Genomic DNA, 14,795 nt, shown 5'->3' with positions numbered 1-14,795 from the left:
GGAGACAAAATTAAGTTGCAAAATCTGACTTATCAATTCAATAGATTACTTAGTAAAAGAGCTGGAATACACGTTTCTAAATAAAAGGCAACATTTGATAATGGTTCTAACAAGGTTAATCAGTGGTTAATTTTCTGAAAATTGAAAAATCAAGGATCCAAGTTCATGCAATATGGTCCACAACAGGAAGTTGTTTACCAATTCAACTGATATTGCCAATTAATTTGTATCTGTCGCTAAACAATTTCACACTAACTCCTCAATGATGTCTGATCAAAATATTGAAAATATTTTATTATCCTTTTGTGTACCTACAATTTCTCCCCAAGATATATTATCACTAGATTAACCTTTTCTATTCAATAACTTATTTCAGCTACCAAATCTCTCAAGTCTGATTAACCCCATGACAGGATTGCAGCAGAAGGTTATAAGGAGTTCTGAACCATTTAGGCCCCGATTACGGTCTCCTTATGTAAGGATTTTTCTAACAGCTACAATTGGTGGGTCATTTAGGTTAGCCGTTCTCCCCAAATCAGAAAAATGTCCTTTACCTGTTGCTATTCATAGCCCTATATTCTTCCTAATCATGAACATAGAATTATGCAAACATAGTTTCAAATCGGCTTTCAACAAATTTCCCATAAATTGTTCACAATGACTAAACTGGTTTTGTGAATGTAAGATATTCATCATCTAACACTAGGCTAGTTGATCATGTGCTTTCAAATTCTTCTAAGTCCACTGTTCTGCTCAGGCTTTCATAACTTTCGATGTTTAAAAAGGCTTTGGTAAACATCAGTGACAATTTTTATTCAACTCCTTAAAATATTTACATTTTGTGATATTTTCTTTGATATTGTTCAACCTATTTATGTAAATCCTAGAGCTAGAACATATGCTTATAATTTTTTATTAGATTCCTTTCAAATATTTATTGTAACAAGACAAAGTTGATTTCTCTCTTCACTTTTTATGGGCCATGGACCCTGTTTGTGTCTGATTCATAAATTTCCATTAATTAAAGTAATTAGTATTGCAAATGTTTGTAGACATTGGCATATCCTGATTGTTGGACTTGGCTCTTTTGGCAGGTTCACCCTAAAACTTTTTGCATTTTCCTAGCCTGTTTCTGTAACCTGGTGTTGGTGATTTTAGGCCTCTGCGCACTTTTTCACTGTGGTCCAGTGTAAAGTGCTTGCGCTCTCTGTGTATGTGTGCGCGCAAATGCTTCACACATTGCCTCCGGGATAAGACTGACTGCTCGTGCCAAGCTACCAAGGGGGTGAGCAACGGTTATTATGGCGTGTGACTCCCTTGCCCTGACTAGAGTGGTGGTTTCTGCCTGGCTTTGGCGCAAGCCAACCAGAAATCCCAGTTCTAACATTGGTTGTCAGCGGTGAGGATTAGGACTTGTGTTTGAGCAGTACCACAGCGACAAGTGGCTACATTACAAAACTCTGCATTTTAGATAGTCACATGTTGGGGATTATTGTTTTTGATTTTGTTTGTCCTCAAGAGCGTCATTTTTAAATGGTGTTCCTGCGCTTTAATGTTTAGTGGCAGAAGAGAGAAAATGAAGGCGGGACGCCAGTAGATAGGGAGTCCCTTGCTGGATTTAGTGCCCAATCCCTGTTCCTGTCCCCAGAGGTGTGGGTAGATAGGAGAGAGGGGGTGTGGAGGAGAAATGGCTAGCTCAGGAGGGTGGTTATCGCCTGAGTGTAGTGTGTGTGTCTGGATTCCCCAGTATGGTAGGATCCAGTGGTGGCAGCAAAAATGTGTCCAGTGCGTGAAGTCCCATTCCCAGTTCCCAGAGTATGGTGCCTGGTACTCAGTAAGAGGGGTACAGGTTGAGAGTCAGGGGCAGTGAGGAACTGTCTCACCAGTCTGGAGGGGTGTGTGCATGAGTGGTGTGTTGCACTGGAGGAGTGGGTGTGAGTTCTTTGTTTGATAAGAAGCTTGCACGGGAGGTGTACCTCTGGTGTGCTTGAGGCCCTGCAAAGGCACTGGACGAGTGAGTGTGAGTTCTTTGTTTGTTAAGAAGCTTGCACAAAAGGTGGACCTCTGGCGGTGTGCTAGAGGTCTTGCAGAGTCATTGGGGAGTGATTCCAACAGGATTGACGTGTTTATCTTCTGGTCCTGTGTGGGAGAAGAGGTTCATGTGTAGCCCAGCTAGGTCCCAGTAGAATGGGAAGGGTTGTAGGGGCCCACGTCCTGTACCTGAGCAGAAGGAGTGGGAGGGACTGTGTGTCTCCATGTGTCCGAAACCCTGTCTCAGGGCCTGGAGGGTTCCCTAAGGGAGCGCCAGGCCGGGGGCCTAGGCTGTACTTACAGGTCTTTTGAGGAGGATCTTCCTGTGTCTAGAGGACGGGGAGTTTCTGTCACCAGAACTCCGGCGGTCCTGGTGTTGGGCAGTACCGCTCCAGAGTGGAGGGTGCAGAAGACCTGGTTGAGGGGTGAGAGGGGGGAAAAAAACCAGTGGAAAAGCCAGTGGGTCAGGGGCCAGCCAGAAGGGCTGCGCCATCTGTGAGTGACTACGGTTGCGCCACTTCTGTTCAAAGAGACAGGCAGACTGTCGCACAACACATTAGTAATGTGTCACCCTCAAGGGGGGGCATGCGTGCTCCCCGTGAAGTCCTGGTTATGTTTTATTTTTTTGTTGATCATCCCTCCACACATTATCACACATTTTTATATCTGGTTATACACTAAATATTACTTTAAATGAATTCTTCCTTCTAAATGTTCATTGTACCCCTGACATGACTGCAAATTCATGTAGCCAATGGAGTAGTAAATCCCTAAAAAATATAGGCCTTCATTTCTTTAAGACCATTAAAGATACAGTTAACAACAATTGTGATGCTATATTAAAAAAGATTTGCATACATTTCCAAGATGGTCCCCTTTATTTCTTTAATGCTAGGATAAAACAGAAGCTGTGAAAATTATTCTGTTGTTGTCAAGTTTTACATTTATAATCTATGTTACCGGTCCAATTACCACATTTTTCTGTCAACTTGATTAAAGCTTTTCAAAATGTATATGGAATAATTAAAAACCTAGAATATTTTACCAAAAACGTAAAAGAGTTCAAATAAATGGCAGATTTGGGATACTAGATTTCTCGAAATATCATATATTTTTTAGGTTGCTGTTGGCACACTTTGGTTGCATGATATTCATGTTGAGTCGGAACCAAAATGGCTTATTTTTTTAAAGTATCTGATTGATTCTTTTCAATTATCAGCTTCATTGTGTGTCTGTAATGGTAATGTTACTTTCTTCACCTACTATTTGTATGACAAGAAAAGTAAGGGTAGACAGTAAACTCCGCTCCACCAGCGAAGTTCGCGGAAATGTGCCACTCCGCGCTCTGCTTGAGTTCAGCAAAAACTCTGCCACCTGCCGCATGGCAGAGTTTACTAGCACTCACCCCTAAAATATAAATGGCAGCGTTTTATATAGAAGGATTTCCTGTCCTGTGCATGAACGGCAAGCCATCTTGTAATGTGGAAGTTCAGTTGTTTCTCTTTGTATTTTCTCTTTGTCCATGCCTTACTCTTTACTGTCCTTCAAAGAGCTGTTAGGAAAGATGTCTCATTAAATCCCTCCCACCTCCTCTTCACTCGGGCCTGCTCGCTCCCATCCTCCAGGCCCGGTCCGCCAGTAACAGCCAAGGCCTCTTCCAGAGCCTCCATGTTCTCCTAATGAGACCAAGCAAGGACAGTGTGGCCTAGCCATCCCACAACCAATCAGAGCTGTTTACAAAGTTTCTCAGCAGTTTTAATGTAACCTCAGCACAACCGGGTACGAAGTCGAGGCGCATGGTAGTGACATTTTCCAAGCAATTTGGAAGGATGATCAAGGTCGGTGACTGCAGACAACAGTCTGGTGTCTCCCAGCTCCTGTGCCAACAGAATCCTCTCCTTCTTTCCCTTCCTGCGTGTGCTCTTTGACTTGCAAAGTGAAGGTAAGAATGCTTGGGGAGCAGGTAGACATGTACCGCTGTCAGAACTCAAACTTATATACTATAATGGCTTACCAATTCTTGCACGGGAACAGAGATGCTAGGTCCTAAATCCCGCTCGGCAATGCTAGTAGGTCTTTAATTAGAACCTCCTAATCATTACCTTGGGGGACGGGGGAATTGGATAAAATAATAAACAAAGAAGAGACTGGTACTGAAACGGCTCCTTCAGTCAGCAGTCTGCAGACGTCGTCTGTTCTTTCAGTGGAGCCTGAAAATTAATACATCATTACTATTTAACTCCACTACTCTCAACTAGAAACGCTCTGCTTAATATCTCACCCACCCTAGTTCTACTGGACCTTAGTTTCTCTTCTGACTTATTAGTGACGTTCTGTCTTCCTCGCCTGTAGTTGTTACTAATAGAAGAAAATAAGTATTAGTTCCTTTAGCCTGTTATACTAACTAGTTCTTACTGAGAGTTATTTATAAGTGCACTTACTTCACTAACTGACGAGTGCTTCTTTTAAATGGTTTCTGTATTCTCTTTTCTTTTTAAACTGTTGTCTTATTAATGTGTGTTCTCTTATTAACACTGTTTTTATCTCTTACAGGTTTCTTAGAAAAATAGTCACGACTCCTATTTGCAGTTCTGGTAAGTATTTACAGATTTACATTTGGCATATTGTTTAGCATTCGGTGGACGATGATTTGCCCTAAGCTAACTTTCATTACTCTCTCGTTTTCTTTCTTAGAGTCTCTTCATATAGGTGAACAGTTGCTCAAAAATCCGGTAAGTATTCACTACTTGAATCTTAACATTTCCTTAACAAACTTTTACTTAGCTTCGTCTTCCGTTGCTCTCCTCAGCTGACAAAAACCTTTATTTCACTCACTGACAGCTCCGGTTTTCTAACTCCAGCATTTAAACTCGCGCTGGGCTCTGAGCGCCGAGTTATGTCGTAAATCTTGTTCTCAACTCTCCGGGCACCTAAGGGAACGGAATTATTACACTACGGGACTAAGAATCTCTAACAGGGCAAGCGCTACTTCTGAACGACCTTCCGAACGGGAAACTTCAGTGAAGTGCGTCGTTTCTTGAAAGCTCGCACTGCACCTTAATTTTGCTGCAGCTGTAGATCAGAGACTAGACAGACCACCTGCAGTTCCACTTTGGTGGCCATCTTATGTCTCCAACAGCGGACCCGCTCTGTCCATGTATTGCAACTAGATGACTCCTGACCCATTTGCAATGAATCAATTCCGCAAATGTTGGTGCCTGGTAATGCGGTTCTGACAACCGCAGAACTCAGTTAACATTGGACACTTTTCTAATGTGACATATGCATCCACCCCAATTCATTTGAGTGCAGTGTGAAACTGAGCCGCCATTGGAGCATCAGATAAGGACCTACATCACGTCTTTGACAGGTCACAAGAAACGTGTGGAGTCGGATCCAAGGGAGAAAGATTTACGAGGCAGGGAGGGGGAGGGTGGTCACTGTTAAAAGAGTAAAGGGCAATATAACTGAGCATGGACCTGCTCACCTGTGTCCTTTGTCACTGGACCAAGGATGAGGACGTGTACATTTATGTTTGGGTTTTGGCAAATTTGAGGGGGCTCTGATATGTATAAACGGAGCCCATTGAGTAAGGCCCTCTCTTTAGCTCTTGATTGGTGCCTCGGAAAGGGTCTGCTGGTCCCCCCTGAAAGTCTGTCTGCCCCTGTGCTCAGGACTGGGGGGGTCTCTGCCATTAGGAGTGCCCATGCTAGGATCCTTTATCTCTGAGCATTGGCTGAGCTCACTGTAAATGGGACTTGGGCAATATGGCAGTTTAGGGACTCCAAGGAGAGCTCCATGAGGCACTTGACTGTCACTATCACTGTATGCACCCTTCTTCAATCTGGCCCCTGTATGGCTAACTATGTACCAGGTTAAACAGTTTGGGGTCGCTCTGGGCTTCTACACATCCTACATTGTAAGTAGTGCTGGCTCTGTTCATGCAGTTGATATATTGTGCTTTGAAGTGTTTTTGGGGAAAGTGCAGTGCTGTGTTTCAGATGATAGCAATGAAGAAGTAAAGAACATGTGCATATGGTGGTGGAGAGAACTGGAGATGTGTGTGTGTGTGTTAGTCTCATTGAGATCCTGACAGATGAAGTTATAATTATGCTCAAGAGCGTTAGACATTTTTCCATCATGTATGCAGATGAACGCTTGTAGCAGAGTTATGAGTGAGGGATTTAATGGTACAAGCGAAGAGGTCAGAAATGTATTGCAGAGTGCAAACATTGTGCCAGAGAGCTAAAGGGCGTGTAAACTGGCCTATGCCTTGGGGAGGGCAAAACTGCAGAATCTCACAGAGTTTTTATACAACTCTTCAAAATTCTGTGAAGTTCAATCCGCAAGTTCCATCCACCCCTAGAAAAAAACTTTTTTACAATGTGATTCTCTCTTTCCAACCAATATTCTTTATTCGCAAACAATCTCACTTTGGCACAACACTCATCTTAACTTTATGTGAAATATATTCTTTTGGAATGCATAGATTAAAGTGGGTATATTTTTCTGACATGACATTTACCACAAAGATGTTTTTATTCATTTGATAAACTTTAGTCATGTCATAACCTATCTTTGCATGATCTATACAAATATGAATCTTTGTGTAATACTATATTAAATACATTACATTTTGGTATACCCAAGAAAAAAATTCTAGACTCCATATTTTTTCTCATTGTTTCCCATAATTTTAGAAATGTAGCATCTAAAATTTACAAAAACTTCTATTCACTTACCCTGGTTTTCTAAAGGAGAGGTTGTACAGTCTGGGGCGGGGGACATAATGCCCTTCTTGTCCTAGGAGTAGACATAAATGCCCCACTAATGTTACTCCCATTAAACAACGCTCCTCGGATTGCCTTAGGCTTGTTTGGCACCTCAAAGACCCAGGCAGCACTATGATCACTCTACTGAAGCAGTAGCAAGGGCTGTTTCTCAATTGTCTGGCAACAGTGAGTGGGGGTGACTTGTTAGACCATTATGTTACTCTCGTCACCCAGATAAGATCTTAAGTTAGGGATACTAAGCACCTGCTAAATATCCTAGTGGACCTAGAGTATGACCCCACCCAAGATACTATGATCTGTCTGGATGTCGAGGCTCTATATACCAGCGTTTCACAAGAAGAGAGCCTATGTGTGATTGAAAACACACTGCATACTCAAGACTGGCCATGGGAAGCGCCTATCCAATGGATCGTGACCTTGATGACATGGCTCTCACTGAGAATCTTTTTAGGTATGAGGACCAACTCTACCTACAGGTCTATGGTACTTCGATGGGCTGTACATTTTCCCCTAGTATTGCGTGCCTGTACATGAGCCAACTCGAAGATGAACACATCTGGTCCAATAACCCATACTCCGGCAGAATCTGCAGCTGGCTCAGGTACATTGACAGTAATTCTTATCATCTGGAATGGAGATGAGGGAAGCACAAAAGTTTTGCGAATTGTATTAATCATCTGAATCCCTTCCTACACTTCACGATGTCCACATACAATACAGAGATATCATTTCTGGACGTCAATATTATAGCAAAAGGTGACAAATTAGAAAGCACCCTTTACAACAAACTGACTGAATGCAACATCCTGTTACACTTCGAAAGCGCTCACCCACGATCATTGAGGGAGAATCTGCCTATCGGCCAATATTTGAGGATCCAGAGAAATTCGTTCTGATGTTGACAGTTACAACAAATAAGCAGACACACTAATGAAGAAACTGCGAGAAAAGGCCTATCCCAAAAAGATGACAGAACAAGCACATAAGAGATCTCATAATACACCACACTCCGCCCTACTCGAAACAAACATTAATAGAGAAACTGAGGCACTTATATGTGTCACCACATACAACTCTTCATCTAATGCCATTAAGAAAATTGTTAACAACAAATGGTAGATACTAACCTCTAACCAACTGACATTTGAGAAGCCCATGTTTTCCTTCAGACATAACAAGAGCCTTAGGAACACTCCGGTCCACACAGACATTTACATATGTAAACAGAACAAACAAGTGACCTTGTGGAATCAACCTCCAGTAAAGAGCCACTATCCATGCAGATCATATGTTGTTTGCCAGTTCACTACCCACCCTTCACACATTGAGCTAGGCCTCGCCTACCCTGGGAACAGTGAGACCATACAAACTTTAATACAGAGAATATAGTGTACATGATCACATGCCCTTGTTAAGCCAAATACATAGGCATGACTACCAGGAAGGCAAAAGTGTGAATAAGTGAACATAGGAGCACAATTAGAAGAGCAATCTCAGCCACCAAACTCACAGTCCATTATCTCGAGAAGGGACACACATAGATCTTAAGTGGATCATAATTGAACAGGTAAAAGGTGGCATGAATGTGGCAAAAAGACTACTGGAAAGGGAACAGCGCTGGTTCTATAGACTACAGACCTATGTATGAGGATTGAATGATTCCATTCCATGGAATCAACTGAACCATAGATGAACAGGGGTGACACGTTCTTGGCATATCAAAAATGTATATGGGCACCAACTGAACCATTTATGAATAAGGATGACACACACTTGGGCACCAAATTTATATGGGCATCACGAGGTGCCCTCATGACATGGTTATACTTTTCCACCAGATAATCTACTGATGTAGGGCTTAACATGGGTACTTCCTGTCCACCCTGTTAGCCCAAATTCTATATTATGACGCAGGGAACACCATACATATGCGGCATTGACTGCCCCTCCCCCTCGCATTATCGCAACACAAAATTGATGATGAAAACTTATAAGTCATTTTATATCCACAGCAACTGATTACATTTTTAGGTCTATAACCTACAAATAGTAAATACATACTAGTTCACGATAGGGGCTATCCACCGTCATCTACTGACGAGACCATTGTTCATTATTTTAAACAGGCGAAAATACGAGAAAAAAATGTAAAAATCTTTTTCAGTTAAAGTTTACTAAGTACAACCGGGGATAAATATCTAACCTCCATGATGCGCCCGCTTCCTGGGACTCAATGACGAGATCCTGTTTTTATTAGCTCATACAAGCAATGATATGCAGACTCATTCAGTTTAGTGCATTACTCAGTATGACCGAGATAATCACTAACTACAATTCCCATGATGCTGTCCATGGTTTGTAGTCCATCCTAGAACTCACAATACGGACGTCATCTCTGAGCGCGGGGCAGAGCTTTGCCACAGGCCACCCGGAAACGCCCTAAGAATGACTTGTAAAAGCCAGGCTCCGGCACCATACTTGGTAAATGCAGGGAGACGCGAACCGAATAGGTGAGGCAGTGGAGCAGGACCTTTGAGGAAGTGAATGTTTGGTGGGGACAATGACAACTACTTCTAATGAAGCAAGTGTTTCTTTGATTTTGTCTCCTCTTTTACTTTGGACACATATTTGAGAGTCTGACTACAAGGCTACCCCCATCGATGCCGTAGTCTCTTGAGATACTTTAATACCTCCACATTGGGGTAAAATGATTTTTAAGATATGAGTGATTTTGAGATACAGAGAATCACTGGCAGTATGGAAGCAACAACTTTGGTATGAGTGGTAAGGTGTGTGGTGAATATGACGCGAAGGTGTGTATAATTACACTAATTTCATGAATTGGTGGTGGTATGTAATCGGCAAAAATTATTTGAAAAGTCTGAGCACTCCCACTGCTGGGTTCACAGCAGTGTTAATGTATTATCATTTCAAATTCTTAGCTCAATGAATCGTACAAGCTCAAACAAAAAATTAAACACAAATTTCAGGTAATCTACTTTTTGTATTTCAATTGTATCTCTTGTATGACCAAATACTAGTCGCATACAAAATAATCACAACTTTACTTAAAAACATTAAGTACTTGAAACCACAGTATTTTGCAAAATCAATGTCTCTTTCATTACAAAAATAATTTTTGAGGAAAACCTAAATATCACGACCATGCCCAATGCGTTTCTGGATGTAAAAAATCCCTTCTTCAGGGGCCACTGTTGAAAACAAAGAAACAGTAATGAATATTTAGTCAAAACACTTTGTCATTGGAGCAACAGATCAAAGAACTGAATACAAAGAATGAACGGATTAAATTCACACACTGTATCAGTGAAGAGAGTATCTCTTTTTTGGATGTGTTGATAACCAAAGAAGAACACCAGTTTCAAACATCCGTGTACACAAAGCCAACGGATAAAAACAATTTACTGCTGTATTCTAGCTTTCACCCGCCAACGCTGATACAAAATTTACTATATTCCCAAATGTTACGGATCAAGAGAATTACCTCAAAGGAAGAAAAGTTACAAACAGCTTTGACAGAACAGAGTGACAAGTTCATGAAACGTGGGTACCCTCAATCTGTAGTGCACAAGCCACCAACAAAACACAGTTGATAGATTGTAAGGATCTGTTGATCATGAGATCTAAAACAAATCAAAATAGACACGTATTTGTATCAAAATTCTCGACTAGATCATTTGCCATCAGAAAAATCATTAGAAACAGGTGGGAATTGTTGAAAAACGAGCCTGATTTTAAAGGTTTATTTTCGGATGAACCGTTATTTGCCTACACTCGCAGCAGAAACATTAAAGAACTACTGACAACAACTAAGGTTGAGTTGAAACAATTCGCAGGGATGCGAAAATGTTTTAATTGTGTCAATTGTAATAATGTGGTAACTGCAAACACAACAATGATGGACAGAATGTGGATCAATGTCACACATTCACCCCAGTCAAAAGATCTGGGCCCAAATCCATCGTTTTTCCACTCCACACCACCCTGGGTTAGACAATGGCGATATGCAAATCAGCGCTGACCCTGTTGCCCCATGGGAACAGTCCAGTCCGAACTACAAAGACCATGTCCTTCCCAGAATGGAAACAAGCATCCGAGGACCGGCCCGGTTTCGAGGTAACACCTCTCATCAGCCCGGCTAGCTTGATTCCAGTGGTGTGGAGTGTCTGGGACTCACGTCTGAGCATCCCCAGTACACTTAGAGCGGTAACTGCAAACACAACAATGATGGACAGAATGTGGATTAATGTCACACATTCACCCCAGTCAAAAGATCTGGGCCCAAATCCATCGTTTTTCCACTCCACACCACCCTGGGTTAGACAATGGCGATATGCAAATCAGCGCTGACCCTGTTGCCCCATGGGAACAGTCCAGTCCGAACTACAAAGACCATGTCCTTCCCAGAACGGAAACAAGCATCCGAGGACCGGCCCGGTTTCGAGGTAACACCTCTCATCAGCCCGGCTAGCTTGATTCCAGTGGTGTGGAGTGTCTGGGACTCACGTCTGTGCATCCCCAGTACACTTAGAGCGGTAACTGCAAACACAACAATGATGGACAGAATGTGGATCAATGTCACACATTCACCCCAGTCAAAAGATCTGGGCCCAAATCCATCGTTTTTCCACTCCACACCACCCTGGGTTAGACAATGGCGATATGCAAATCAGCGCTAACCCTGTTGCCCCATGGGAACAGTCCAGTCCGAACTACAAAGACCATGTCCTTCCCAGAACGGAAACAAGCATCCGAGGACCGGCCCGGTTTCGAGGTAACACCTCTCATCAGCCCGGCTAGCTTGATTCCAGTGGTGTGGAGTGTCTGGGACTCACGTCTGATCATCCCCAGTACACTTAGAGCGGTAACTGCAAACACAACAATGATGGACAGAATGTGGATCAATGTCACACATTCACCCCAGTCAAAAGATCTGGGCCCAAATCCATCGTTTTTCCACTCCACACCACCCTGGGTTAGACAATGGCGATATGCAAATCAGCGCTGACCCTGTTGCCCCATGGGAACAGTCCAGTCCGAACTACAAAGACCATGTCCTTCCCAGAACGGAAACAAGCATCCGAGGACCGGCCCGGTTTCGAGGTAACACCTCTCATCAGCCCGGCTAGCTTGATTCCAGTGGTGTGGAGTGTCTGGGACTCACGTCTGAGCATCCCCAGTACACTTAGAGCGGTAACTGCAAACACAACAATGATGGACAGAATGTGGATCAATGTCACACATTCACCCCAGTCAAAAGATCTGGGCCCAAATCCATCGTTTTTCCACTCCACACCACCCTGGGTTAGACAATGGCGATATGCAAATCAGCGCTGACCCTGTTGCCCCATGGGAACAGTCCAGTCCGAACTACAAAGACCATGTCCTTCCCAGAACGGAAACAAGCATCCGAGGACCGGCCCGGTTTCGAGGTAACACCTCTCATCAGCCCGGCTAGCTTGATTCCAGTGGTGTGGAGTGTCTGGGACTCACGTCTGAGCATCCCCAGTACACTTAGAGCGGTAACTGCAAACACAACAATGATGGACAGAATGTGGATCAATGTCACACATTCACCCCAGTCAAAAGATCTGGGCCCAAATCCATCGTTTTTCCACTCCACACCACCGGGGTTAGACAATGGCGATATGCAAATCAGCGCTGACCCTGTTGCCCCATGGGAACAGTCCAGTCCGAACTACAAAGACCATGTTCGTCCCAGAACGGAAACAAGCATCCGAGGACCGGCCCGGTTTCGAGGTAACACCTCTCATCAGCCCGGCTAGCTTGATTCCAGTGGTGTGGAGGGTCTGGGACTCACGTCTGAGCATCCCCAGTACACTTAGAGCGGTAACTGCAAACACAACAATGATGGACAGAATGTGGATCAATGTCACACATTCACCCCAGTCAAAAGATCTGGGCCCAAATCCATCGTTTTTCCACTCCACTCCACCCTGGGTTAGACAATGGCGATATGCAAATCAGCGCTGACCCTGTTGCCCCATGGGAACAGTCCAGTCCGAACTACAAAGACCATGTCCTTCCCAGAACGGAAACAAGCATCCGAGGACCGGCCCGGTTTCGAGGTAACACCTCTCATCAGCCCGGCTAGCTTGATTCCAGTGGTGTGGAGTGTCTGGGACTCACGTCTGAGCATCCCCAGTACACTTAGAGCGGTAACTGCAAACACAACAATGATGGACAGAATGTGGATCAATGTCAGGCAGGCACTCCACACCACTGGAATCACTGGAATCAAGCTAGCCGGGCTGAAGAGAGGTGTTACCTCGAAACCGGGCCGGTCCTCGGATGCTTGTTTCCGTTCTGGGAAGGACATGGCTTTTGTAGTTCGGACTGGACTGTTCCCATGGGGCACAGGGTCAGCGCTGATTTGCATATCGCCATTGTCTAACCCAGGGTGGTGTGGAGTGGAAAAACGATGGATTTAGGCCCAGATCTTTGGACTGGGGTGAATGTGTGACATTGATCCACATTCTGTCCATCATTGTTGTGTTTGCAGTTACCGCTCTAAGTGTACTGGGGATGCTCAGACGTGAGTCCCAGGCACTCCACACCACTGGAATCAAGCTAGCCGGGCTGAAGAGAGGTGTTACCTCGAAACCGGGCCGGTCCTCGGATGCTTGTTTCCGTTCTGGGAAGGACATGGCTTTTGTAGTTCGGACTGGACTGTTCCCATGGGGCACAGGGTCAGCGCTGATTTGCATATCGCCATTGTCTAACCCAGGGTGGTGTGGAGTGGAAAAACGATGGATTTAGGCCCAGATCTTTGGACTGGGGTGAATGTGTGACATTGATCCACATTCTGTCCATCATTGTTGTGTTTGCAGTTACCGCTCTAAGTGTACTGGGAATGCTCAGACGTGAGTCCCAGGCACTCCACACCACTGGAATCAAGCTAGCCGGGCTGAAGAGAGGTGTTACCTCGAAACCGGGCCGGTCCTCGGATGCTTGTTTCCGTTCTGGGAAGGACATGGCTTTTGTAGTTCGGACTGGACTGTTCCCATGGGGCACAGGGTCAGCGCTGATTTGCATATCGCCATTGTCTAACCCAGGGTGGTGTGGAGTGGAAAAACGATGGATTTAGGCCCAGATCTTTGGACTGGGGTGAATGTGTGACATTGATCCACATTCTGTCCATCATTGTTGTGTTTGCAGTTACCGCTCTAAGTGTACTGGGGATGCTCAGACGTGAGTCCCAGGCACTCCACACCACTGGAATCAAGCTAGCCGGGCTGAAGAGAGGTGTTACCTCGAAACCGGGCCGGTCCTCGGATGCTTTTTTCCGTTCTGGGAAGGACATGGCTTTTGTAGTTCGGACTGGACTGTTCCCATGGGGCACAGGGTCAGCGCTGATTTGCATATCGCCATTGTCTAACCCAGGGTGGTGTGGAGTGGAAAAACGATGGATTTAGGCCCAGATCTTTGGACTGGGGTGAATGTGTGACATTGATCCACATTCTGTCCATCATTGTTGTGTTTGCAGTTACCGCTCTAAGTGTACTGGGGATGCTCAGACGTGAGTCCCAGGCACTCCACACCACTGGAATCAAGCTAGCCGGGCTGAAGAGAGGTGTTACCTCGAAACCGGGCCGGTCCTCGGATGCTTGTTTCCGTTCTGGGAAGGACATGGCTTTTGTAGTTCGGACTGGACTGTTCCCATGGGGCACAGGGTCAGCGCTGATTTGCATATCGCCATTGTCTAACCCAGGGTGGTGTGGAGTGGAAAAACGATGGATTTAGGCCCAGATCTTTGGACTGGGGTGAATGTGTGACATTGATCCACATTCTGTCCATCATTGTTGTGTTTGCAGTTACCGCTCTAAGTGTACTGGGGATGCTCAGACGTGAGTCCCAGGCACTCCACACCACTGGAATCAAGCTAGCCGGGCTGAAGAGAGGTGTTACCTCGAAACCGGGCCGGTCCTC

The sequence above is a fragment of the Lissotriton helveticus genome, chromosome 8, assembly GCF_964261635.1.
Source record: "Lissotriton helveticus chromosome 8, aLisHel1.1, whole genome shotgun sequence".
Lineage (NCBI taxonomy): Eukaryota > Metazoa > Chordata > Amphibia > Caudata > Salamandridae > Lissotriton > Lissotriton helveticus.
This window is presented reverse-complemented; position numbering follows the sequence as displayed.